Below are 26,321 nucleotides of genomic sequence, written 5' to 3' on the forward strand. Positions count from 1 at the left end.
CTGGCACCTGCACCCACTGGGCTGGACTGGGCTGGACTGGGCAAGCTACAAAACAGCCCTCACATGGAGAGTCTAGCCCAGCCTGGCCATGCCGTAACATAATCAGGGAGGGAGTATAAGGCCAGTACTGAGTGTGCCCACCTGAGGGGTGCATGACCAGGATGCAACTGCAGGTGCCAAGATGGAGCAGAACAGTGAATCAGACAGAATCCACACAGTGCCCCCAGGTTAGCTGGTGCCTTGCCCTCAGCCCAGCCCACAGCCCCAGTTCCTGTAAGAAAGATAACATAGCTGCCACACACTGTCCCAATGTGTGCATGTGTATGTGTGCACATGCATGTCCTAGACAGGAGAGGGGAATGAATAGCAATTGATTAATGACCTAGTAGTTAAATCACTTTAATGGGAAGTTAGAGAACTGTAGATTTAAAGTATTTCTGCATCAGACAGGTCTAGAATCTGGGGTACCACTCTCCTACTGGAATTAAAATACCTTGAGACTTTAGGGGGTCAGAATCTGGACACTTTTTCTCAGGTATGGGCATATGGGCCAGAGTGCAGCCTACTGAGCATATTCAGTAGCAATATAGATACTTGCATATCCATATTACCTGAAATTACCACAAATTGTGCTTAAATGCCAAAAATGGCAGCTATGTGCTTAAATGTCAAAAATGGCAGCTGGAAAATTGCTATCTGGGCATGTAAGTGAAATAGAATCCCACCCTTAAAGATTAACATACAATTTCCATGTACCAATGAACAAGTCCAATACCAGTCAACTTCAGTAATATGAACAACTTCAATTACAAATCACTTTGAGCAAGTGGAAGAGATACATTCTGTTTCACATTGTTTCTTTTTAGATATTCTTATGATTAAGGCACTGAACAAAGGGTAAAGGTGGTCTGGGTTCACTCCTAATTTGTTAAAAGCTTCTTTAATTATCTTCAGGCAAGTCATTTAAAGCTATATTTATAAAAGGATTTTAAAGCCCAAACTCTCTCTCTCCCTCTTGTTTTTTTAATGACTTAGATGCCTAAAATAGATCTTCAGTAGAGTTTATATATACTTATTCAGAATTGCAATCCTGAAACTCCCTGCACAGATGTTACCTATTCCTGGACATCCCTGGTAACCCAATATCCACATTTGTCTGTGATCAAAATGATTAGTGATATACATACATACATACATACATACATGCATATATATATATATATATATCAACAGTTTGCTTATTTTTCCTTAGAAAAGTGAAGCGAAGATTTAGTTTCATCCTATATTGTATATGCATACAAATATAGTAGCATTTCATTGTATATCCTATAGTGTATATGCATACAAATATAGTAGCATTTCATTTTGATCCTGGAAAATTGTGGATTTTGGGTTACTTTTTTAAATCCAAAAATTGGAGATTTTTTTTTTTATCAGAGAAAACCAGGATCCCTGCTGATCACCCTCCCTCTACTCCCCCTCCCCCATGCATGCTTGAACGCTGCCTTTTTCTCCTTTAAAAAAGAGAAAATCCTTTTTTCCTCGTTAAAATGGGACTAGATGTTTAGACAAATGCATATGATGAAGCACACTGTAGCCTACAGAAGCTCATGCCTCCCTGAGTTAGCTAGTATCTGAGTATGCACACAAACATCCAAATCAACCAGTTGACATTCAGCTGTTTGATTTTCAGATGCCTTAACTTGCACAACTTACAAAGGACTGTCTGTATGCTGTGCAGACAGCCTGGAATGCTAAAAGCACCTAGCCATGGAAACCCAGAGCACACATCCCAGTGTGCTTTTCAGTAATCTGTCTGCCTGAATATAGGTGACAGTAGCTCAGAGCACTGGTCAGGGCCAATTAGTTAGTGCTGCAAGTGCCCCGCCCCCCGCCCTCTTTGCAACACTCCCTTCCTCCCTCAGCTGGTCTAATGTTAGTCCCCTCTCTTGCAGTCCAATGAATCATTACCTCTGAGGCACCAGCTCTCAGATCTACTGTAGATCTTGGTTCTTCAGCTTTCCAACTCTTCAGATGAGGTCTGTGGGAGGTGTGGGGGAGGCTTCTGATGGATTAAGGAACACAGGAGCAGGTGGCAGGGCTAGGCTAGTCAGTGTCCTTGTGTGTGTGTGTGTGTGTGTGTGTGGGTGGGGTGATCCCCACAGTTTGGGGGAAGGAGGGAGTGCAGTCAATCTGCCAGACCTTTCTTCCTTTTGTCCAAAGCCTGGTTTCTGGGCCCACCACAACCAGAGAACCTTCTCCACCCTCTGCATGGATACAACCTTATGGCCCAGCTAGGACCCAGGGTAAAGGGAGGGAAGTATCCAGGGTGGTCAGAAATAGGAGAGGCAGGAATCTCTGGGAACTGGGGGAAGGGAGAGTGGAGCTTGAAGGTGGGAGTAACCCAGCCATTTCCATTCATGGGGAGGGCTGTAGAAAGACAGAATTTTGTGGGTGAAGAGGGTAAGGCCAATCTGCCCAAAAACTGTGGGGGTCTGGCCCCACTGGGAACTGAGATTCCACCCTTGCCCCTTGTATAGGCACAGATGTATGGTCAGAGTAAGGTCTGTGTGGGCTGTGGAAGAACAGAATGGGATGGAGAGTCAAGAAATATGGTGGGAGGGGCAGAGTGGGGGCAAGCCATCTTCACATGAGAGGGATCAGGGAACTCCAGGGATGGTGGAGGCAGGACTGGGCTGGCCCCTGCCTGTGTACAGGGGGCAGATGTCTCTGGAAACCATGGAAATGAGCTTGGCCCTGTCTGGGTGTTGGGGGAAGAAGTTGAAGATCTCCAGGGAAGCAAGAGCAGCCTGTGTCTGGGTGGGAGGGTTAAGGAATCTCAGGGATGGTGGAGTTGAGGGTAGGCAGGGTGGATCCAGGATAGTGGATGTCTTTCTCCTGCCAGTTACTGGGTGAGGGTGTAAGTACTCAACAGCCTCTGGTTTACAGCCTCTGGGATATAGAGAGAATCTGGCTTTTCCCAGCCTTTCAGCTGTCAGGGGATAAGGGCTTTCTGTCAGTTGGGTTACATCTCCCTAGAGGTAGAGAGGTAGAAGCAGGGCAAAGTGGGATGCCAGAGGGCACCCCTGCATTCCCAGACTGGAATGCCACAGGTCAAAATGTAATGCTTGTACACACCTTAAGGTACTACCCTGCCTTGCTTAAGGTACTACTCTGCCCTGCCTTCTGCCTAACTTCAGACTAACCCAGCTAACTACCAATCTTTGATCATAAATATTATTTGATTGGTTTCCTAAGAATACATATAAAAAGCACCAAGAGAGCACTATGCAAATGTAGTGATGCTGCTCCACCTTCATTTTTAAAATGTAGCCAGAGAAAATGAAGTGATGGTGGTAATGGTTGACTTGTATTCCTAATGTTATAAAGTAGCCTACTTGGGGAGAGGATTCTCCCAGGAAATAAGAAACATATTTAGGAATTAGAACATTAATCTGTGCCTAAGGTTATGAAGTAAATAGTTAATAATTCTTTTTTAAAAGAAAGCAAACAGAAAAAGGAATGTAGACAAGAAATATTGTTTACACATATGGAACAGTAACCCATTAAGAAGCTAATTTCTAATGGATATTTACAAAACTAAAATACTTAGGTGATATGACAGACTCTTTGTATTATGACCAAATAAAGCAGAAAATTATAAATGTATTACACAAATGAGATGTACTAAGTTTTCTCTACAGGAAGTCAATTTAGAAATGTTCAATACTCAAAGAACAAATACCAAAATCATAAAAAACTCATAAAAATAATTTCACTCCAAGTAAAGACTTAGAAATCTAAGCCTCCCCACTGTTTCATAGAGTAAAAAATAGTACACTGATTTCTTTTTAAACAAAGTGAAGAACTTTAAAGCTTTGTGGATTCATAAACTGGCAGTAAATTCTAAGTCCCTAAGAAAAGAGGGAAAAAAATGCATGTAATTTTAATTCATGGTTTTTAAAATAATAAAGAACTTGTGCTAAGTGTCAATGGAATATAGCGTAGAAATCTTATTCACTTAAAAGTTTATTTCATAATTATTGTTCTAATTGTGGGTAATAGAACTATTACACATGTTATTATCTGGAATCTTTTAATTTTTTTATGTTTGACAAATCTATAGAGAACATGTCTGATAGAAGAGAATAAAAGAAGTAAAAATTTAATGTAAGAATTTAAATTATTTAGCATATGTATGTCATTGATCTGATTTAATTAAGGTGTTCATTATAAAAAAGAATTTGCCAGCAGGTGGAACAGTCCCTAGGCTGTGGGGGAATGCTGCTTCCCTCTGTGGCAGAGGCAGACCTCCCCAAGTATTGCCTGCATGCAGGCACTTGACTCACATGGTCCCGGGGGGCACTGCAGCCATGGAGGGAAGCACTGCCCCCCCTTGCAGCTCAGGCAGGCAGGTAGGCTCTAGGGGGAGGGGGCAGAATCAGACTCACCTTTTTTCTTGGGTGGAGTCTGCTTTCCTGCACTGTTGCCAGACTGCCTGCAGGGTTTCCTGCAGAGCCCCTGAGCAGCATGGAGCCCAGTGCTTCACTCCACAGCTGTAGGGGTAGCAAAGTAAAACTCCTTTGAATGCCCAGATGGCTGTGCCTCAAGCCATTTAAGGTTAATTATTCTGCCAGACTTTCCTACAACAGCTGGAATTAATGAGCAATACATAGGTGAGGCATGCAAACACCATTAAAGTGGTGTAAAAGCATTTGCCCACTTTAAAGTGTCATACATACACACCCCTCATTTTGTCTATACACAGCCCAAGATACCTTACAGCTGCTGCATCCCAACAGCTGCTGCATCCCTTCCCACTGCCACAAACTTGCACTCGCACACACATACTCCACCCCACAGCTCCCAGAAGCAGGCCCAGGTGAGCCAGTGTGGCACCCAACACACACACAGAGCCGTGACCCTGCACCTTTAAGGTTCTTACCAATCTGGGACTTTTGCTGATATTTTCTCCAATGGCTTAGACCCTATCTCCAGGCCTTCTTTTCAAGCTATCCACAGACAAAATGGAGGGAGAGCAGGGGGGAACTTTTTACCTTATTGGGCAAAAGTTAAAACTAGAACAGAGAACCTACTTCCTTCTTGGAAATAAAGTCATTGGTTCACTGAGCCACAGACTGATTTAGCTATTTATACTCTTCCCCCTGTTCATATGTTTTTCCCTCTCTTGGCTGCCCAGATGCCAGCTTCAAAAGAAGGGTTGGAAACTTCTGACCTGCTGATTAGAGAACTATGCTGAGAACTCAGGAATGCAACTTCAGTGCAACTTCAAACCCCTGGGATAACTAAGAGGTTAGACACAGGGGAACAAGTGTCAGAAGTTACGTTTACTTTCAGAGGTTCATTTAGTTAGTGAAAAAACAGTCTTAGTAAGAAACCTCTTATTCCTTATTTCCTCATTTTTTATGAAGGAAAGAAAAATAAGATAGAAAAATATAAACAAATCTTAAAGTGAATGTGCTGCATAACAAAGAAAATGTTCATAAAACTATAGCTGCTTGGATAATGACATTTGAATTCTTCCACAAAGATATTCAAGTTTAGTTATAAGGTCAAACCACTTCAATATGACAGGGGAATAAATTTTAACATTCTTACCTAAATCAAGCTTATCCTTTGTTGTGAGGTGTTCTTGTTTTTTCAAATTCCAGAGGGAATTTACGAGTTGCAGCTGAAATTCCAAACAGGAACAACACAGGCATTTAAAAAATATTTGGGGAAACTTCCTTTAATTTGTTAGCAGCATGTCAAATTTCTTCAAATCCTTGCAATTTAGTAACATATCTTAGGGGGAGAGGTTCAAGCAGGGTTCCTGGAACCTGATTCAGAGGGGGGATCAGAATGGTAGCCACCACTGCTCCCATCACTGTGACTTATACTGGGGGAGCCTACACCGAAGCAGCAACAGCCCACCCTGCTTCCTTAGCAGCCACTGGGCAAGGAGGTAAGCACCACTTTTCATCTACCCCCCTTGCTCCACCTAGGGTGCATCTAAGTGTGCATTAATGTGGCCATTGAGACCAAGCATTAATTTTAGTTCCTCTAATATGAGGTACAACATAATGCACAGTAGTCAGGCTAATGTGCAATAGAAATGGTGCGTGGTCATTTTGTGATGCTTAATGCACAGTCAACTAATTCTACTACACGTTAGTGCATTAGCACACTTTTTGCCCTGATGTGCTAATATGCAGTAGAATTAGTCGACTGCACATTAGGAGTTTCAAGTAAACGTTCCCCTAGTGTACCAAACTTTTAAGTTACACCTCTGATTGTTCTTATCTAATAATAAATTAAATACAAAAAAATCAGATTTCACTGACTCAGTATCTAATCCAAGCAATGTAGCTGGAGCATGTAGTGATTATTACTTCAAAAAGTTCGGAGAGCTGGGGATATTTACCATAACAATCTTGGTAATTGCTCATTGACTATAAAATCTTAAATTTGGGGGTATGGATATTTCAGCTCTTTCGGTAACATGTTCTAGTGATGGTACTTCATGATCAGGAATCCTGGTTTTCTCTGATAAAAAAATCAGATTTAAAAAAGTAACCCAAAGTCCACATTTTCCCATGATTAAAATGAAACAACACTAATACAGATATATTTATATAGTGATGTTTCATTTTAATCCCAGGAAAATGTGCATTTTGGGTTACTATACTTTTTTAAATCTGAAAATTGGGGATTTTTTTATCAGAGAAAACCACAATTTAAAGGTTCTAGAACTTCCAGCAGCCACCTTGTGTTAACAGACAGATCACCATTTTCATTTACAAAGCTTATCAGCATATACTGCATCTCTCCCTCACTGTTGATGATTGTTCTCAAGGTTTTCGAATGCCCAATTCATTTGTTTTCTATGATTCTTAACAGATGCTGACCTGCAAAAATATTTCATAAGAGAGATGTCATTTAGAAAACAAACCTAATGCTGCTGGGTTCATATACTAATTGCCCAATGAAAGTAACATTTTAAGCAGCATAATCAAGGTTCCTACTTAATTTCTTATGAATACCTCATTTCAATCCTGTCATAGCTTTGACACCATGAAAATTGTTTTAAATGTCAAGACCCCAATCTGGGAGGTTTTATAAATTGTGCTGTAAATAGTAAAAAAGTGTAAAAAAGTGCTATAAATAGACACAATAGTAATACCATGCACTTTACTTATTCCAGGAAATAACTGCTTGACTTTGTCATCATTACGGATCCTGGTTTTCTCTGATTTAAAAAAAAAACCTTAATTTTTTGGATACCCCCCCATCTATATGTTTGTGTGATTAAAACGAAATATATATATATATATATATATATATATATATATATAATAAAGTGTCGTTGAATTTTAATTGTGGAAAAATGTGGATTTTGGCAGGGGGAGTTTCTATCCAAAAGTTTGGGATTTAATCAGAGATAACCAAGATACAGCATATGCATTTCCTACTTCCATAGAATCCCTTGCATTGTCACATTTCAGGCAGAAGAATCTGATATTACCATTTTTCAAAAATTTTCAACAATACATATCAAATTTATCTCCATAATATGGAATATTTTCTTTTGAATTTTAGCATAAATGTACCTTGCATGTCTTGGCTACTTTTCAAAAGTCCCTGACTTTTGAATCTTGACCTGCATTGAAGTTACAGAAGCTTTGAAAAAATGTTATGAGGTCTTTGAAGTCTATAATGCTGTAATTTACTCTGTGGACTAAATGGAATGCACTGTAATGTGAATGTGCAACAACAGAGGGAGTAGCCTTTCTGGCTGGATTTGGACTACAACTCTAAGAAGCCCTGGGGCGTGAAAGTCTTGAAGAACTGTGCTGACTGCATGCAGATTATAACCCCCAGAGATACTGGGAGCAAGGAGACAAAGGGGGAGAAATCAGCAGCAGAAGGAAACACATGGCAGCAGATCCCCAAGGAATGATGGAGCTGGGGGCTGTATCAGTGGGACTTGGATGTGGAAGCATGTGCAGATGGCAGTTGAGCACTGTTGGGACCAGAGGTTGGTTTGGAACACGTGTGAAGGTGTGGGAGAGTTGATGATTTCTTGGGGCACAGATGCAAGCGCAGCTCACTGTAACTCAGAACACTTTGCAGGAAGCATTCTGAGTTGCAGTAATGCCCCAGACCAAACAGAAGTTCACTGTTGGTTCCAGAGGTGAGTGTAATCTATTTACTGGCTGCAAGTTTGCAGCCAGCTTCCCAGAGCAATCACCCCTGCTCCTTCCCAGCCTGTCCCTGTTTTCAGAATGGGTGGGTAGAAACAGAGTTCATTCTAGGGGTTCCCCAGCCGGTGTTGAAAGGTGTAGTGGATGAATTGGAGACCCCCACCTCTAGGGAGCTCCAGTATATCTGCCCCACCCTCCAGCAGGGGTGAAAAAACCCTAACCCAAAATCCCTTTGCCCCCTTTCTCTCCTTCCATTCAGAAAACAGCAACAGACAGGGAGGAAGTGCAGAGACAAGTTACACAAGATGCTATGTTTTGAAAAGTCTTTATCTGAACCCTCATGCAATGAAGGTTCAGATTTTTTGCCCAAACTGGCCATTTTTGAAGCAGTTTGCAGCCAGGTGCTTGTGTTTAGTCATGTCTGTACTCCACTTTTTGTGCCCAGATCAGGTGAAAATTGCCAATTCTGTTGTGAATTCACCACACTGTTACTGTTTATTACCTGCTACCTAATACTAAGTGCATGTACCTTGATTTTAATGTTTGTTTACTTGTACCTGGTCCTTTCTTCTTAACCAGTTGCATTATGATCCTAACCACTAGCATTTTCCATATAAAAAATAAGAACTTCCATTTTTGGCTTTCGATGCCAGTTCCTGGGGTTGCAGGGTTTGGTACAGTATCACTTCTCAGAGACAACACATTTCTCACAGCAAAATGAATATTTCGTCTTAAGGTTTTTAAATAGTACCTGTCTCTTTCTGTTTGCGATGATAATAAAAACAGCAATTGTACCTCTGTATTTTTTAATTTATTAATCAAAAGAATACTTTAGAAGCATGAAGGACCATAAAGGATAATATTGTAGAAGGACCAAATAAAAACTTAAGATATTATTAGACTGCCATAGGATTCACATGCACACAGCAAAAATCATAATATAGATGATTATGAGCCAAACCTTTACATATGAGTCAGTTTACTCCTCCAAGTAGCTCTATTAATTTCAGTGGAACTAGACATAGGATTCAAATTATTTACAAATTTGCAAGATCAGACCCTGTAGTTAAAACCTAGTTTTAAACATAACTTGAACAATCCACCCAACAGTATGTTACACCATAAAACCTGACAGATCCTTGGCATATACACACCTCCTTCCACTGAATTCCTTATTTTCTGCCAGCAGTACTGCATATATAGCATGCAAGGCATTTTAAACCTAGACCTCAGGTTTCACAAGAACTTCAACAGAGATATAAAACAAAGAGCATAACCATATTACATCAGGACTGTTCTAAGGAATGCTGTTTAGCCTATTACTGGGTGCATATGAATAGGCTGTCCAGAGTGAACAAGTTTATTCACAGTATCACACTGCGGTAGCTAGATTACATCCATTTGGGCAGGTAGCATGTGTGAAGTGAGAGTGGCATTCTTCACTTCAGCACTCCATAATGTAGTCCTAATGTATCCCAGACATGCACAATATTCTTTTCCTTCTGAGAACATGGGTATGTTAACAAGATGTCCTGAACATTCTAAGAGTCTGACCCAAGAAGAGAAAGTAAGCATTCCTCTTTATAGAAAGCCCAAAGGAAAAATAAGAAAGATTAAGCAGATTTAAACTAATTTTAAATTTAGTGCCATATGTATCAACTACTTTTCCCAACCTATAAAACATTGTAAGTCTTCCCATACTTTAAGTGTTAAAATCAGTTTCTAGTATTGATATATATGAGTGCACATCTAACAAAAATACATCATTCTGCCATACTTAAGCTTGCCTCGGGCAACCAAATTCTATAAGTACAATTTTCAATTTCTTACTTCACTTAAGGAGAGTGTTTAGGTGGGGGTTAAATGGAAACTGTTGTTTCTTCTATTTGAAGCCTAGAAACCAAGATACAAATCAGCTTGGACTTCAGTATTAGAATAATCATTGCTATTTTGCATTGGTGTTTATAGCTTGGAGATGACATGTTGTAAGATAAAAACAGAATAACTATATTTGTAAGTTAGATAATGATGTGCTGTTTGTGCTGATATGCTATTCTTTTTGAAGTTTTAAAATGCTATTGCACATGACACGAAGGAAAAAATAATTTTAGAACATGTGACACATCTTAATTCTTCAATGGCAGAGACAAAATTAGACCTAGTACTCAATGGAGATGAGTCAACAGCATTGATATGAACCTTTAATTTTGCTTTAGGACATATATACATGTGAAGTTTTATAAAAAAATGATCTTGTCACAAACCCATCCACACTGGACCCCCTCAAGCCCTTTCTCTCCACTGTGTCGCTATATGCCCCAAGGAACAGACTGAGGTTGCCCAATGTTACCTCCCTGTCTCAGGACCCCAGATCCTCATGGCTTAGTTTCATAGTTTCAAAGTAGTTAGGGGTCATAAGGGACCTGAATAGATCATCTAGTCTAACCATCCCCCTGCCACTGGCTGGAGCACATGCTGGGATCACATGACCCCAGACAGGTGTTAATCCAAACTCTTTTTGAACTTACCCAAGGTAGGAGTGAGGACCACTTCCCTAGGAAGTTGGTTCCAGATCCTAGCTACCCTAACAGTGAAATAGTGCCTCCTAATTTCTAACCTGAACCTAATCTCCAGCAGCTTCTGGCCATTGTTCCTTGTCACCCCAGGTGCTGCTGGGGGGAATAGGACCCTTCCTACTTGCTGCTGATCTCCTGTACCAAGTTTGCAGGCAGCCACCAAATCCCCCTTCAGCCTCCGCTTGCTGAGGCTGAACAGGTTCAGGTCCCTCAGCAACAGGTTCAGGTCCCTCTGGCTTGTACCTGGACTCAGCAACTGCACTGGAGGAATCTTTTTGTAAGTACTGTCCTACTGAAGAGTTAATCGTTTACACCTGCCTAATAGGACTGCACGTGAAGATCCTGAGAGGTACAGAGGGTCCCATCTGTCGCCAGGACCCCTTGACATGCAAGGTCTACTGCCTAACGGGAGCAAAGATTCAGGACATGAAGGGCTGTGATCCAGCCCACCGATTACTACCCCATGGTCCTAATCGATGTGGGTACTAATGATGCGGCCAGGAGAAGCCCTGATCACCTCATGGCGGACTACCACGCTCTGGGGGGTGTGCTGAAGGAGATAGGCGCACAGGTACTTTTCTCTTCTACCCTACCAGTGAGCAGACATGGAAGACGGCATACGATGTGCATCACAGAGACCAACTGGTGGCTTCGGGAATGGTGTCTCGAGGTGGGCTTTGGCTTCCTTGACAATGACCTGCACATCACGACAAAAGACATGCTCAGATGGGATGGGGTCCACCTTTCCCCAAAAGGTAAGCATGTGTTTTCTTCTAGGTTGGTGGATCTCCTCCAGCGGGCTTTAAACTAGGCTTGTTGGGGGAAGGAGAAGACAAGGGCAGAGGAAGCCTTAGACTGCCAAACCAAGCAACATCCACAAGTACAGCCCAGCTGAGACTGACGAGCAGACATATACACAGGTAAGCAACAGGGGCCAGGGTAATGCTGGAAGTAGGAGGCCAGTACACACATCCACAGGAGGCCTCACATGCCTCTACACAAACACTCAAAGTATGGGAAACAAGAAAGAGGAACTTACCCTCCTGCTAGCTGACACCAACCCAGACATAGTGGGGCTCAGTGAAACGTGGTGGGACCCAACACATGACTGGGCAGTGAATATCAAGGGCTATAGGCTGTACAGCAAGGATAGAACAGGGAGGAAAGGTGGGGGTGTGGCGCTCTACATTAAGGAGGAATACACATCCTCATCAATTAGCAAAGAATAAGAGGAGGGGCACTTTGAAGTGCTCTGGGTTAGAATACAAGGCAGTCGAGGGGAAAGAGATTTAATGGTGGGGGTTTACTACAGACTACCCAACCAAGGGGAAAAGCTAGACCAGGAATTCTTAAGTCAGCTCATGGAGGTAGTTAGGTCAAAGGATGTGGTCATCATGGGTGACCTGAACTTTCCAGACATCTGCTGGGAAGAGCTGTCAGCCAGGTCTGACTATTCACGTAGGTTCCTAGCCAGAATGCAGGACCTCCATCTAACTCAGGAGGTACACAGCCCCCCCAGGGGAAATGCCTTGTTGGACCTGGTGCTGACCACAGGTGACAACCTGGTGAGGGAGCTGTGGGTGCTTGACCACCTGGGCGACAGTGATCATCGCCTGCTGGAATTCACCAGCCAGTGCAAGGCGGCAAAGGCCTACAGCAAGGCAGCAGCCCTAGATTTCAGGAGGGCAGACTTCAATGAGCTAAGGAAAATAGCCGGGGAAGCACTGAGGTCCTAGAGGGGAAGGGAGCCAGGTGTCCAAGAAGAGTGGTCGCTTCATAAGGAGACAGTCCTCCAAGCCCAAAGGGAGGTAATCCCAACACATATCAAAGGGAGCAGGAGGGCACAAAAGCCCCTATGGCTCACCAAAAGCATCTGGGAATGTCTCCTAGCTAAACGGGAGGTGCACACTCAATGGAAGGGAGGGGCCAACACCAGGGAGGACTATACTGCGGTTGCTCAGGGATGCAGGGGGGCAGTCAGGAAGGCCAAGGTGGAGATGGAACTGGGAATAGCTTCCCAGATCAAGGACAACAAGACATGATTTTTTAAATACCTGGGGGCAAAAAGAAGCTTCCAGGTAACGTGGGGTCCCTGCAGGACAAGCTAGGAAATTTGGTCATCGTACCAGATGACAAAGCTAACATATTTAATGATTTCTTTGCCTCTGTTTTTCTTAGCAGGAACCAGAATAGCCACCCCCCCCCGGGCCTCCCTTAGACCCCAGGGGTGGCGCACCTAGGCCAAGGGTTAGTGAGGAACTAATTAGGAAACTGCTGGAGGGACTGGATGTATTCAAATCAGCTGGTCCAGATGATCTCCACCCTAGAGTACTGAGGGAATTGGCTGAGGTCATTGTGGGACCCCTGGCATGGCTTTATGAGCACTCGTGGTGCTCTCGTGTGGTGCCAGAGGACTGGAAAAGGGCCAATGTGGTTTCCATTTTCAAAAAGAGGAGGAAAGAGGACCTAGGAAACTATAGGCCAGTTAATCTTACCTCAATCCTGAGCAAGCTTTTTGAGATAATTATTCTGGCACATGTCCACGAGGGGCCAGCAGGGAAGATTATGCTTAGTGGCAACCAACATGGGTTCATTAGCGGCAGGTCCTGTTAGACCAACCTGGTGGCCTTCTACAGACAGGTCACCAAATCCTTAGATGCAGAGGTAGCACTGGACATAGTCTTCCCGGACTTTTGGAAGGCCTTCGACACTGTCTCTCACCCTGTTCTCATCAAGAAACTGGGGGACTGTGGTGTCGACACCCACACAGTGGGATGGGATTCAACACCGACAAGTGCAAGGTGATGCGCCTGGGGAGGAACAATCAGCACCATGCCTACAGGCTGGGGAACTCCTTTCTCCTCAGTACAGAGGCAGAAAAGGATCTTGGATTCATCATTGATGCCAAGATGAACATGGGCCGGCAGTGTGGGGATGCAGTTAGGAAGGCCAACCGCACCCTGGCATGCATCCACAGATACATCTCAAGTAGGTCCAAGGAGGTGATCCTCCCCCTTTATCTGGCACTGGTTAGGCTGCAGCTGGAGTACTACATCCAGTTCTGGGCACCACACTTCAAGAGGGATGTGGACAACATAGAGAGGGTCCAGAGGAGGGCCACTCACATTATCAGGGGGCAGCAGGGCAGGACCTACGAGGAGAGGCTACAGGACTTGAACCTGTTCAGCCTCCACAAGAGAAGGGTGAGGGGGGATCTAATGGCCTGTTACAAACTACTCAGAGGGGACCAGCAGGCACTGGGGGAGTCTCTGTTCCCCTGAGCACTGCCAGGAGTGACCGGGAATAATGGTCACAAGCTGACAGTGGGTAGATTTAGGCTAAATACCAGGTGGCGCTACTTCATGGTCAGGGTGGCTAGGATCTGGAACTAACTTCCAGGAGAAGTGGTGCTTGCTTAGAAGAAGTGGGTCCCTTGCATGAATGCTGTATGCCCTGGTGGCTGGCAGGGCACGGCAGCTCTGGCAGTGGTGGGAGCATGGTGGAGCAGTAATCCGGGAGCTCCTGCAGACACCACCAGCACTGTCAGCAGCAGGGGGAGGTGTGGCAAGCACTGACTGGGGATCAGCGACCACCCAAAGACACTGCCAGCAGTGACAGTGGTGGCCAGTGGTGATTGCTGACTACCCACAGATGCCGCTGGTGGCAGTGGGTGGGAGGAAGTGGTGGCAAGCAGCAACCACCCACAAGCACTGCTGGCAGGGGGTGCACCACCATGCTCAGGGGGTGCACACATGTGCACCCCGTATGCATCGTCAGTGGTTCCTTGTACCCTACAGGGAAGATACCCTCCTCCCCACAGCACATGGACTACCTTCCTGCAGGCTCTCAGGCCCCCCAGGGGCTATGACTCCCTGCCCCACACTGATCTCCATCCCCCTGCTCATTCCTCTGCTCTTCTCCAGAGGCTGGAGATGAGCAGAAGAACAAGCAGGAGGCTGGAGAGAATAGGAGAATGAGCAGGAGGCTTGTTCCCCCCCCCACCCCATTGGTTCCCCCAGCTCCCCGTTTGTTCCCTCCACCCCCTGTTAGTTCCCCTCATTTCTCCCACTCCATTCATTCCCCCAGCTCCCTGGTTGCTCTCCCAGTCCCTCAGTGCTCACTGGCAGTAGTAGAAAATGATCAGGAAGCTGGAGAGAGCAGGGGAAATCTTCAGCTTATATCCAGGGGCTTGTCTCCAGTCTCCTGCTCGTCTCCAGCCCCCTGCTTTTTCTCTTGCTTGCAGCACGGGGAACATTTTTTGTTTCTGTATGTGCCTCTTGCAGCATCTCAAAGGAGTTTGAGATGCTGCAAGAGGCATGTGCAGGCTCATCTAAACCCACCCTCTGAGTTCTCTGGCTAAACCATATGTAAAACTGTAAAGATATGCATAGCTAGTATAACACTCTATACAGTCCTAACAAGAGCACACATGCCATATCAGTACAATAAAACAAAAGAAAACAAATTATGACACGCTGCAAACCCCAAAATATAAGACAGTTTGTGACAGATATGTAAATATTTTATGGGGTTTCTTTGTTGTTATTTAGCTGTTTGTTTACTTGAAATAAAATATTTGTAGATAGTTCAAGGTTTTTCACTTAAAATAAAGAATGCCTTTTTTTACAGTAAAAGCAAAGATAAATTTGTGCCAAGGCAAATGACCACAAAATTTAATGACAGCTTGAGATAAGGAGAAAAAGCATGGAATTCTAAACTTTTAAGTTTCTACGTTGATGTTGCCATTGATGTAAAAGAATGGAATATGTCGGTATTACATTGTGAACTCCACTTTGCATTATATGCTGAGTACACAGTTTGTTTTTCCTCAGGGTAACTTAGAGAATTGCATTCTAGATAAAGGCCCTGCCAGAAAAGGACTTTAGGGATTTCACTGAAAGATATAATAGAAACACCATTAAGACTGCAGTCATGGCTCTCAGATTTGAATTATTTTCAACTATTAGCCCAACTCTGAACTAGTCAGGTTTTTGCTATTTTTTTTTTCCTGAAGGGAGGGTTCACAAGAAGACGAAAGGGAACACCGCTGGGGAAATGGGTTAGAATGCTTAAATTAAGTACACAGCAAAGCAGCAGACACTCTCTTCAGCAGAGTGAACAACCATCACCAGGACACATAGTAATAGTAAGCAAGTCACGAAGAACGAACATGCCAGGAGACATTCTTCCCAGATTGAACATGCTGACCTCAGACTCACAGGAGTGAAATCAGACTAGGGGAAAATTTGACTCAAGACTTTTTTGCTGTTTTCAAAGATCTGTAGCTCTCAAGTGCTTTAAGAAATTACTTTACTAAGCTTGTGTTCCTTGATGTCTTACCACATTGTCCTCAAAGAAGCTAAACTAGGTGCTCAGAGTACTAATGCTTGGATTTGAAGTGTGGTTAGTATTAATCTAAGACTGTGCTTTTAAAGGTCAAGTCCCAGTAGGTGGCAAAATTCCACTTCCCAGGAGAGGACTCAGACAAGAGTCTTGAGCCTAGCATTGTGAGGTGAAGGCCCACAGCTAGAGAGACTGGACTTCACAGAGCCATTTGAAACATTGTGGAAGTAAATGACTCAATTCATTTGCAATAGAATTGTGTCCTTACAGGAGTGGCTGAGCCAGGCTGTAAAATATAATATATGACATTCATGTCTCTTGTGGAACTTCGTATTTTAAAAGCATTTAGTAGTAATCATCACAACAATCAGCAATTTAGATGCATGCTAATAGAGAAAAAGAATCAAACTACAGTATTGCTGGTCACCTTTTCTTATGATGACCGTACAGCACTATCAGTTGAGTCATCATTACTTGCTCTAATTGCTTTCAGTTAACTCATTTCCCTAAAATGGCCAATACAAACAAAGCTAATAAACATATTCCTAATGTATTGTAATATATAAAGTAGACTGAGGATGAAAACATGCAGATTGTGTCATCTTTCTTAGTGCTTTATTTGGCAATATAGGTCCCTCTCACCCTTAAGAAAAGCAAGAATAGTGAAGTCATTATAACTTCATTAGTGACATGGTATGTGATAATTGATGATTGGCTTGGTCAGGCAGAATGTTAACTGGAGTAACCATTGAATAGCCAACATTCAAAGGGAGCTACAGGGATACCCTCTCTCTCCCCCTTGTCCTGCCCTGCCTCCCCAGGTTAATGCAGGCTATAGATCTTGGAAAGCAAAGGGAATTAAAAAAAACTACGATGGGAGGTTTATACTATACATATACTATACATAATGGTATAAGCTGCTCAGCAAAGTACAGCTTGTAAAACAATTATGTCTTATGATAACTTGGCTCGAGGCTACACTGCAGCTGCCGTGGCAAACTCCTCGCACTCAAGCTTGCTTAAGTATATGCGAAACCAAACTGTAGGTAAACAAAGGAATATGCCCCGTTCAACTGGGAATAGCACTTCCAGTTATTCTTTCATGAATTTAATACTAAAGAAAAGAATGCAGGGTAAGTTAACTTTTTCAGCATCCTCAAAATATACTCTGTCATGCTTATATATGTAATCAATCTGAATCAGTCAATGAATGACTGATCTCAGCAGGAATGATGCTTGATTGGACTGTCAAGGGGCCTTCCCATTCTGAACACAGATGGAGACTGCTGGGGCAGAAAGGAGTAGGAAAATAAGTGCTATTAGAAAGGCAGTGGTGCTTAGAAGAGGAAGTTCATGATGGTGTGCCTCACTTCTTGAAGCTATAAAGAGATATAACTGCTGTGGATCCTGTAGTACGCTCCCTGTCTTATAATGAGAGCAAAATTTTATTGAACCACATGTCCAGGGTGCTGCGGTTCTAAATAGTTGCAAATTCTGGGGATCAGAAAAGAGGTTTTATTTTTTTTCCTTTTGGAAAGCTTGACAGCATGCCTGCTGAGCTCCTTTACTTTCCTGTAATAGCTCTACTTTAAAAAGTTACAACAGCAGCAAAATCAATATTTTTCACATGGTTTATTAGCTTTGCTTCACTGCACAATCTTGGGTAGAGAGAGACAATGAAACAGTTAAATAAACACATAGATCCTATAAAGAAGAGTTCAGGTGCATATGATCTAACTTAATGTGCCTCACAGAAACTAGAAATTGGATTAATATTGCTTGCTCATGCTTGAAGCACAGAAAATTGCTCAAAGGCAGATGGAGAGAGAGCTAAAAATCTAAAAATAAAATTCCCAACAGGAATGAAGATTTTCAACAGTTCAGATTGGTTTCTTCTAGGATATAAGTTTTGAGACACTAAAGTAAATAACTTACAAGCAAGAAATTTAAGAAACTGGAAACATGACATAGCAAACAATGTATTACAGGATCTCCAAATGTATAATTAACAAAATACTTGCATTCAGACACCCTAAAAGTCATCATTAGATATCTCGAATGCATGTATTGATGATTATCTTTATTTTATCTAGTATATTTTATCTTATAGTTGTATCTTTCAATAACCTAAGAAACAGTGAGACAGGCTTGGTAACATTATCAACAGCAGTGGAATACAATGTATTTTGCAACATTTTGTGGCTTAACAAGAAATGGCATGTGGATGTTTGAAATGAATCACATTCTGCTATTCACAGTGTCTGCCCACTGGTGAAAAGCTTTAGTTCCTTAACTACTGGAATTGTCATCTCTGCAAATGTTATAATACTTCCATAGACAACACGATAGGTGATCACAGGAATTCCAAATATGCTGAACACCCCATAACCCTACAGCAGTTACATTTTTTTAACATTGGCTTGATGTAAGTGATATAATTTACTATGTTTCTTTGCCTGCTGCATGCACCTTTTCATTAAAAATCAGCCTTCCAAAATAAGGGCATTTTTCTTAAACAGGAAAGCTGATCTTAGTATAAAGAAGTAGATGCATGAAGACTCTGCTTCAAGATGCCTGCAAATTTCTATCTCAGACAGCAAATGGGAGGGGCAGAGTCTAGTGTTAACCTTTCACAGCCATTCTCAAATTAGCAACAGTTTTTTGTCTGAGCAGTCAAAACCTGTTGCTAATTTTAAAAGATGGTTGCTAATGGTTGTAAAAGATTTAATGCTAGACTGTCCCAGAAAGAGGCTGACTTTCAGCATTGCCACTCCAGGAAAAAGCCTGCTCTAGACCATGACTCTGGAAAATTATTGTTTCCTATGTTCTACCTTCTAAAACCAGGCAGAACATATGATGCATATTTGGGGTCATATGGTATATGAGAAAAGATGGTAGGGGCCCCTTAAATACAGTTTATCATTGTTATAAATTATCTTAAATTCATCCCAGAAGTTCTTTCCTTTATCCTACTCCTGAATTCAATAGCATTACACTGAATACTACAGCATAATACTAACTACAACACTAATTACTTAATGCCAATAATGCCCTTAATTTACCACTATACAGGAAGACATATATAAATGCAAGGTATGCAACAACTCTGTCCACCCAACAGCAACCCATCTGTTTCACAGTTATGACCTGTGGATTCAATTACTTCGAATAAGGTTTAATCTAGCTTCCATTTTTACTTGGTCGTAAGGCTTTGCTGAGACTATGTATGAGGGTAATAATTGGTGCCACCTATGAGTTTGCTTTTTATGTGAGTTCCTCTCTAATTTTGTCTTTCTTGCACACAGGTATACAATCTTATTCTCTGTATATGCTTAATTTCAGTTACTTGTGCACCTCTTATATACTTTTTCTACCTCCTGCCTCTGAAGGAAGGTGATGACTAGGGACCATGGTTTTCTCTGATAAAAAAAATCCCCAATTTTTGCATTAAAAAAGTAACCCAAAAATCCACATTTTTCCATATATGTATATATTATATATTACTATATTTCCATATATATATATATGTTACCATATATTATATATAGTGGTGTTTTATTTTAATCACAGAAAATATGGATTTTGGGTTACATTTTTTAATCCAAAAATTGGAGTTTGTTTTTTTAATCAGAGAAAACCAGGATCCCTGATGATTAGGCAATGTGCCAGGGAAGGTCAAAGCAGAAGAAATATTGTAAATGTGCTATTTATATCTAATTCCATACCAAGTATATCATATTATGATTCTGCACAAGGGATCATGTTAAAGTCATCTTTTGTCCATCCTTTCTTCTTTAGATCCATCTACTAGAGATTTCACTGACCCCAGGCACAAGGCTACTGATACATTTATCTATCCATTCCATGATTATGACGGTAACATTAATCTATCATTTCACAAAAAATATGGATGATGAAAAAAGTCAGCCATTCTTAATTAAATCAAACAACACATTCTTAACTTGCCTTTTATCCCTGTTAATTCTGTGATTTACTTATTGTCGGGGAAAACCGAAGGATCGGGCCCCAAGGTCACGGTGGGCCGGGGTGGCAGTTAGATACGGACAGGTGGGATTAGCGGCGTAGAGTCTGGAGTTAGGGACTCGGAGCGGATTGAGAAAGAACAGGTGAATTTATTTGACTTACGCTTCAGGCGTAGGCAGAAAGGTCTTCAGTTACAGTTTTGAACACAACTAACAATTAACAACAAAGGGGTCTGTTGGCCCACGAGGTTCAGTCCGAAGACCTAGTCCCAGGGGTGGTCAACAGCTCATAAATGGGGATCACAAATAACAAAATGAACTGTAACACGGTGATGATGAACCGCGTGACGCCAGTCCACAGCAATGGACAAATCGGGTGGTCGTATGAAAAGCCGAGGTCAGTAGCCAGAAGGTGATGCAGCGGAGACGTCAGTTGGAGGGATGAGCAGAGTCGTAGTTGGTGAAGAAAGCCGAGGTCGATGATCCAGAACCGGGTTAAACAAAGTCCAGAGGGTGATCCGAAATCGTAAGCCGTTAATCAGTTCAAAAGGTAAGTCAGGAGCCAGATGAACGTAGTCAAAACCGCAATACAATGAGCAATACGAAGCCACCAAAGGAGGAGATCAATAGGCCCTGAAGCCTGACTCAGAGAACAGTCCCTGCAGCAGCAGCCTCTGTCTCTAGTCCCCGCGATCTCCCCCCTGAGGGAGGGGCTCACAGAACTTTTATATCAATTTAGTAGCCAATCAGCGTGCTCTCCGCAGAGAAATTTCTAGTCCAATTACCTCATGTCAGGTTCTGACTGAGCATGCTCTCAGTCAGGAGCTGACACAGTCCGAGCATGCGTCTGTGGGGAAAGTAGGTCAACAATGATTGACAGCTCCGCAGGTCACCCAGGGGGCAAGGACTGGGTGAGCCTTGGAAATTTCCACTCACAGCTTCAAACCACGCATGTCAGTTTAACCTCTTCCGTACTGGCAGCACATACTCAAAAATTTCCATGACACTTATGCAAATGTTTTACTTTTCTTTGGTAGAAGCAGGGAGCAGGTGTTGTCCATACAACAAATGGTGCACATAGAATGAGCATGAATAGTTAATCATTCTAAGATTATTAAAAATAAATAATAAAAAACCAGGCAGTTGTTCTGTGAAATAGGCATTATGTTTGTGACATTTTAATTAAATGAAATATACAATATGAGAATTTCTAAAATGCTGAAACAGCTGGATCAATTTTTCTTAATAATTATAATAATTCTTATCACTTGCATATCACTATAGACATTAAGCAAAATGTTTTATATTTGAAAGAAGAACCATATGGGACATACCACATTCACTGTAAGAACTGAATAATAAGCTTCTTAAGCAGAATGAGTCAGTCAAATTTGGAAAGCATTCTTGTATTTCACCCTTCCTGGAAAAGGGCTACACTCATTCCTATGCATAGGGCGTAAATAGACCTGAATTAATTATGGCTGAAAGCATCCAGCCCTTCCTGAGTGTGGAGGGAAATGGGCAGGGAGACAGGTAATAGACTAAATACTTATGGCAGAGAATGAGATGGCATGGAGGGGAGAGGAGATGACACAGGGAGAGCGATGCTTGTGGGGCAGCTGCTCCATTCAGATAGAACAGCCCCTGGATGAGAGGGGCATGGCGCTGATAGAGCAGAGTGGGGTATGTCTCCAGGAAAGCCTGAGAGTGAAAGCAGGAAACGGGGAATCCCCTGGGACCAGTTTTGAGTGGGGAAGGGAGCTCAACTGGGTTCTGTTGAGCCGGGGGTCACTGGTGAAGTAGATACACCTCTGCACGGTGTCCCAAGCAAGGGAACTCCAGCCAAGGCAGCCGTGCTGTGAGGAAGATGAGTGTCATGCAGATTACAGCAGAAGCTGTTTTTTTTTTTTTTTTATTTGGACTTTAAGTTGAGCCAATTGGGCTCTAGAGAGAAACTTAGGAGTGACAGAGCCTGAGAGACAGCAACTCAAACTCTTAAAGAGGCAGGCAGGTCTTGAGAGCCCTGTTGAAGCAGGACCCCACCAGGAGGCAGTGCAACCTGTCAGAGAAGACTCAGAATGGGACAGAGAAGGATAATGCCCAGTTTTTGTTGAACTGTTATGTTATGATTACCCAAAATGGACCCCCAGTGAGACTGGTGCAAGCTGAATCCTCTCAAAGTTAAAGATAAAACTTACCTGACACGGTGTGAAGCAATAGCAATCCATTGAACTCTCGGTTGATTGTAGATACAAAAATAAAACCTGAAAAGCAAAGGAAAAAAATGAATAATAAATTAATTATTTTACCCAAATAAGACTCTGATTTCAATCGATGATGTAACCTTTGGGTGGCACTTGGAAGGGGTACAGGGGCGGTTGGAGCCCCAAGAAAATCCTCAAGTAGGTTGCTGCAGTCCAACTGTGGTAGAAAGCAAGTAACACCTCCCAACTAATAACGTCTTAGAAAAATCAAAATATGGCAGGTAAGAGTCAGACAATAACCTAGTTGCGTTCCGCTCCTCACCCCCATCCCTCTATTGTTAGTCCCTCACTCGGGTGATCTGTATTTCCCTACTGGCTTTGTCATCTTTCTTTTTGGATTCCCAATCCTAAACATTTACTAATAAAAGTCAATTTGTTCTTATCAGTTTTATCGCTGATACGTCCTTGATGTGAGGACCGACACAGGGAATCTGTAGGGGGGCAGTCAGGAGGGCCAAGGCAGAGTTGGAGATAGGATTAGCTTCCCAGATTAAGGACAATAAGAAGTCCTTCTTCAAATACATAGGGGGTAAAAAGAGGGTCCCGGGTAATGTGGGGCCCCTGCAGGACACGATGGGCAACTTAGTCATCACGCCAGATGACAAAGCTAACATATTTAACGATTTCTTTGCCTCTGTCTTCCTAAGTAGGGACCAGTTCAGCCACCTCCCTGCTGGGCCCCCCTCGGGCCCCGAGAGAGACACGCCTGGGCCAGGGGTTAGCGAGGAGTTAGTTAGGGTACTTCTGGAGAGGCTGGACGTGTTCAAGTCCGCTGGTCCGGACGATCTTCACCCTAGGGTTCTACAGGAACTGGCCGAGGTCATTGCGGGACCCCTGGCACGGCTCTATGAGCACTCGTGGTGCTCTGGCGAGGTGCCGGAGGACTGGAAGAGGGCCAATGTGGTCCCTATCTTCAAAAAGGGAAAAAAAGAGGACCCGGGAAATTACAGGCCAGTTAGTCTTACCTCAATCCCGGGTAAGCTCTTTGAAAAAATTCTCCTGGCACACATCCAGGAGGGCCTTGCGGGGGAATGCATGCTCAGGGGCAACCAACATGGGTTCATCAGTGGCAGGTCTTGTCAGACCAACCTGGTGGCCTTTTACGATCAGGTCACCAAATCATTAGATGCAGGGGTTGCTGTGGATGTAGTCTTTTTGGACTTCCGGAAGGCTTTCGACACTGTCTCTCACCCTGTCCTCATCAAAAAGCTGGGAGACTGTGGTGTTGATGCCCACACGGTCAAATGGGTCGCCAACTGGTTGGAGGGCCGCACCCAGAGGGTGGTAGTGGATGGGTTCTTCTCGACCTGGAAGGATGTGGGCAGTGGGGTTCCGCAGGGCTCGGTCCTCGGGCCCGCACTGTTCAACATCTTCATCAGTGACTTGGATGAGGGGGTAGAAAGCACCCTGTTCAAGTTTGCTGATGACACTAAGATGTGGGGGGATGTGGGTGCACTAGAAGGGTGCAATAGGCTACAAGCTGACCTTGACAGGTTGCAACGGTGGGCGGATGAGAATAGGATGGGGTTTAACACTGATAAGTGCAAGGTGTTGCACATGGGGAGGAAGAACCGGCACCACACTTACAGGTTGGGGAACTCCCCTCTTGCCAGCACGGAGACGGAAAAGGATCTTGGAGTCGTCATTGACTCCACGATGAACATGGGCCGGCAGTGTGGGGAGGCAGTCAAGAAGGCCAACCGTACCCTGTCATGCATCCACAGATGCATCTCGAGCAGGTCCAGGGAGGTGATCCTCCCCCTCTATGCGGCACTGGTCAGGCCGCAGCTGGAGTACTGCGTCCAGTTCTGGGTGCCACACTTCAAGAGGGACGTGGACAATATGGAAAGAGTTCAGAGGAGGGCCACTCGTATGATCGGGGTCAGCAGGGCAGGCCTTATGAGGAGAGGCTACGGGACCTGAACCTGTTTAGCCTCCACAAGAGAAGGTTAAGGGGGGACCTTGTGGCCTGCTACAAACTGGTCAGGGGGGATCAGCAGGTATTGGGGGAGTCCCTGTTCCCCCGTGCGCTGCCAGGAGTGACCAGGAATAACAGTCACAAACTGGCGGAAGGTAAGTTTAGATTAGATATTAGGAGACGCTACTTCACAGTCAGGGCGGCTAGGGCCTGGAACCAGCTTCCAGGGGAAGTGGTGCAGGCTCCTAGCCTGGGGATTTTTAAAAGGAAGTTAGATGAGCACCTTGCCGGGGTCATCTGACCCCGGTGCTCTTTCCTGCTAAGGCAGGGGGTCGGACTAGATGATCTACCTAGGTCCCTTCCGACTCTAGCTGCTATGAAACTATGAAACTATGAAACCAAGCAATCCCAGTAAGGAAGGGTAGGAATAAGATGCTAGGCCCTAGGTGGAAATCCCACACTGAGCTTCAGGATATGCTTCAGCCTCATGAAACATGCACCACAAAGACCACAGGTGGTCCCATGATTCCTGCAGTGCACGAAATGAAGCCAGAGGATTTACTCTGTTGCACAGCTGTGGAAGACTTTCTTTCTCTTCCTTTTATTTTTTTCCAGCCTAATTCTAGCCCATGCTTTGAATAGCAAGAGCTAGGTGTGATCCACTAGTCACATTTCTTTCCCAATGCCAGCATATAGCCTAGTCCTCCTGAGTAGCAAGAAGAAACTAGCAGCCATCTGAAGAGATCTATCACCCTTTCCAGCTTTGCCAAAAAGGCAAGACGGCTTCTTAACAGATGTTTAAAAGTTATGACTAGTTGGTGTTTGCTTTACATGCAGTTAACTACCTCAATGACAGAGCTTCAGCAATTCCTCAGTCAAGGAAGATTGTCTTCCATGATTATCTCATCTGTGGGTGCATCTATATGTGACTATGTCACTGTAGAAATGCACTATGGCAACGCAGCATCTGTGGGTGTCTACACATGACCAGCAGCTACTTTGCTGTAGTGATGCACTCCCCCGGTATACCACGCTGCTACAGTGAAGTAGCTGGTAAAAATAACCAAGCACCAGGTTCACAGTGCAGTATGGGCTGTTACTATGCCATAATTTAGTATTTCCAAAAGAAAGTACTTCCAAAAGGAAGTATAAAATTATGGCACAGTAACAACATCACCATAGTGATAAGTGTAGACATGCCCAGTGTGTCCGAAGATGGCTGATGATGCCTATCTGGGATTGACAAAGTGTACTGCAGCTCTGACATGTGTTTCCTTGTGGGGTGGGTGGCACTGGATTTTTGATTTGGTCCATGACATGCTGTTGCTGCCACTCCTACTTTTCCATGACAGAGCACCAGTTCTACTAAAGAAAGATTTTAGGATAATTTACATACCTCAGCTCAGTCCGAAACTGCAATCCAAAAAAACCCTGCTTAAACCTAGAAATGCCTAACCTGTGTAAGCACGTTACCTTTTTATTTAAAGATTCTTGGATTCCTAGAATTCTGTGTCAGTGCATACCTATAAATGCTCCACTATTTTCAGGCTCAGGCCAGACCTGCACCTAAGGCCAGAAAACATGTATGTGTCTGGGTAATTCCCTTGAAGGGCTCAGTCTGGTAGGTGTTCTCACAATATTCCTATCTCACACCCACAAGATCAGGCATCTGCAGATGCCACTTCTTTTTAAAATAGTGATGGAAATGGTGATCATCCTGTCCTTTTATTTATTTTTTAAACCAAGGAGCACTTGCCTGCATAAGTAGAAGACCAAGGTTTAATTCCCTCTTTGATCTCTAATCATTCAAACCCACATCTCCCATGCAAATGCACTAATCACCAGGATACCTCAATTTTTTGATGTGTATTTGAATGTAGGGAGAGGAAATGACTTTTCACCCACCTACCTGAACTCGTTTCTCTTATCAGAAAAAGTAGACACAAGAAGCTTAAACTTAGTGAGATTCTGGCTATTATGGAGTTCCACTCATGACTTAAATGCCTAAATGCTACATATGTACCATTTAGTCC

General features: G+C 43.4%; 2 long non-coding RNA genes across 2 annotated transcripts in view; both read right to left on the bottom strand.

Moving 5' to 3' along the window:
- Nucleotides 1-5,120, bottom strand: part of LOC149874834 (uncharacterized) — a 63,665-nt gene extending 58,545 nt beyond the window's left edge. Inside the window, exons 1-2 of the long non-coding RNA XR_016439969.1 lie at nucleotides 4,946-5,120; nucleotides 4,452-4,556 (exon numbers count right to left, since the gene is read on the bottom strand). This is a non-coding gene — a long non-coding RNA (uncharacterized LOC149874834). The remainder of the gene's footprint in view (nucleotides 1-4,451; nucleotides 4,557-4,945) is intronic.
- A 518-nt stretch (nucleotides 5,121-5,638) lies between these two features.
- LOC149874835 (uncharacterized) overlaps nucleotides 5,639-26,321 on the bottom strand; it is a 29,186-nt gene continuing 8,503 nt past the window's right edge. Inside the window, exons 2-3 of the long non-coding RNA XR_016439971.1 lie at nucleotides 22,305-22,370; nucleotides 5,639-5,692 (exon numbers count right to left, since the gene is read on the bottom strand). This is a non-coding gene — a long non-coding RNA (uncharacterized LOC149874835). The remainder of the gene's footprint in view (nucleotides 5,693-22,304; nucleotides 22,371-26,321) is intronic.

Source organism: Crocodylus siamensis, chromosome 1 (assembly GCF_052110815.1).
Source record: "Crocodylus siamensis isolate JL-2025a chromosome 1, ASM5211081v1, whole genome shotgun sequence".
Taxonomy (NCBI): domain Eukaryota; kingdom Metazoa; phylum Chordata; order Crocodylia; family Crocodylidae; genus Crocodylus; species Crocodylus siamensis.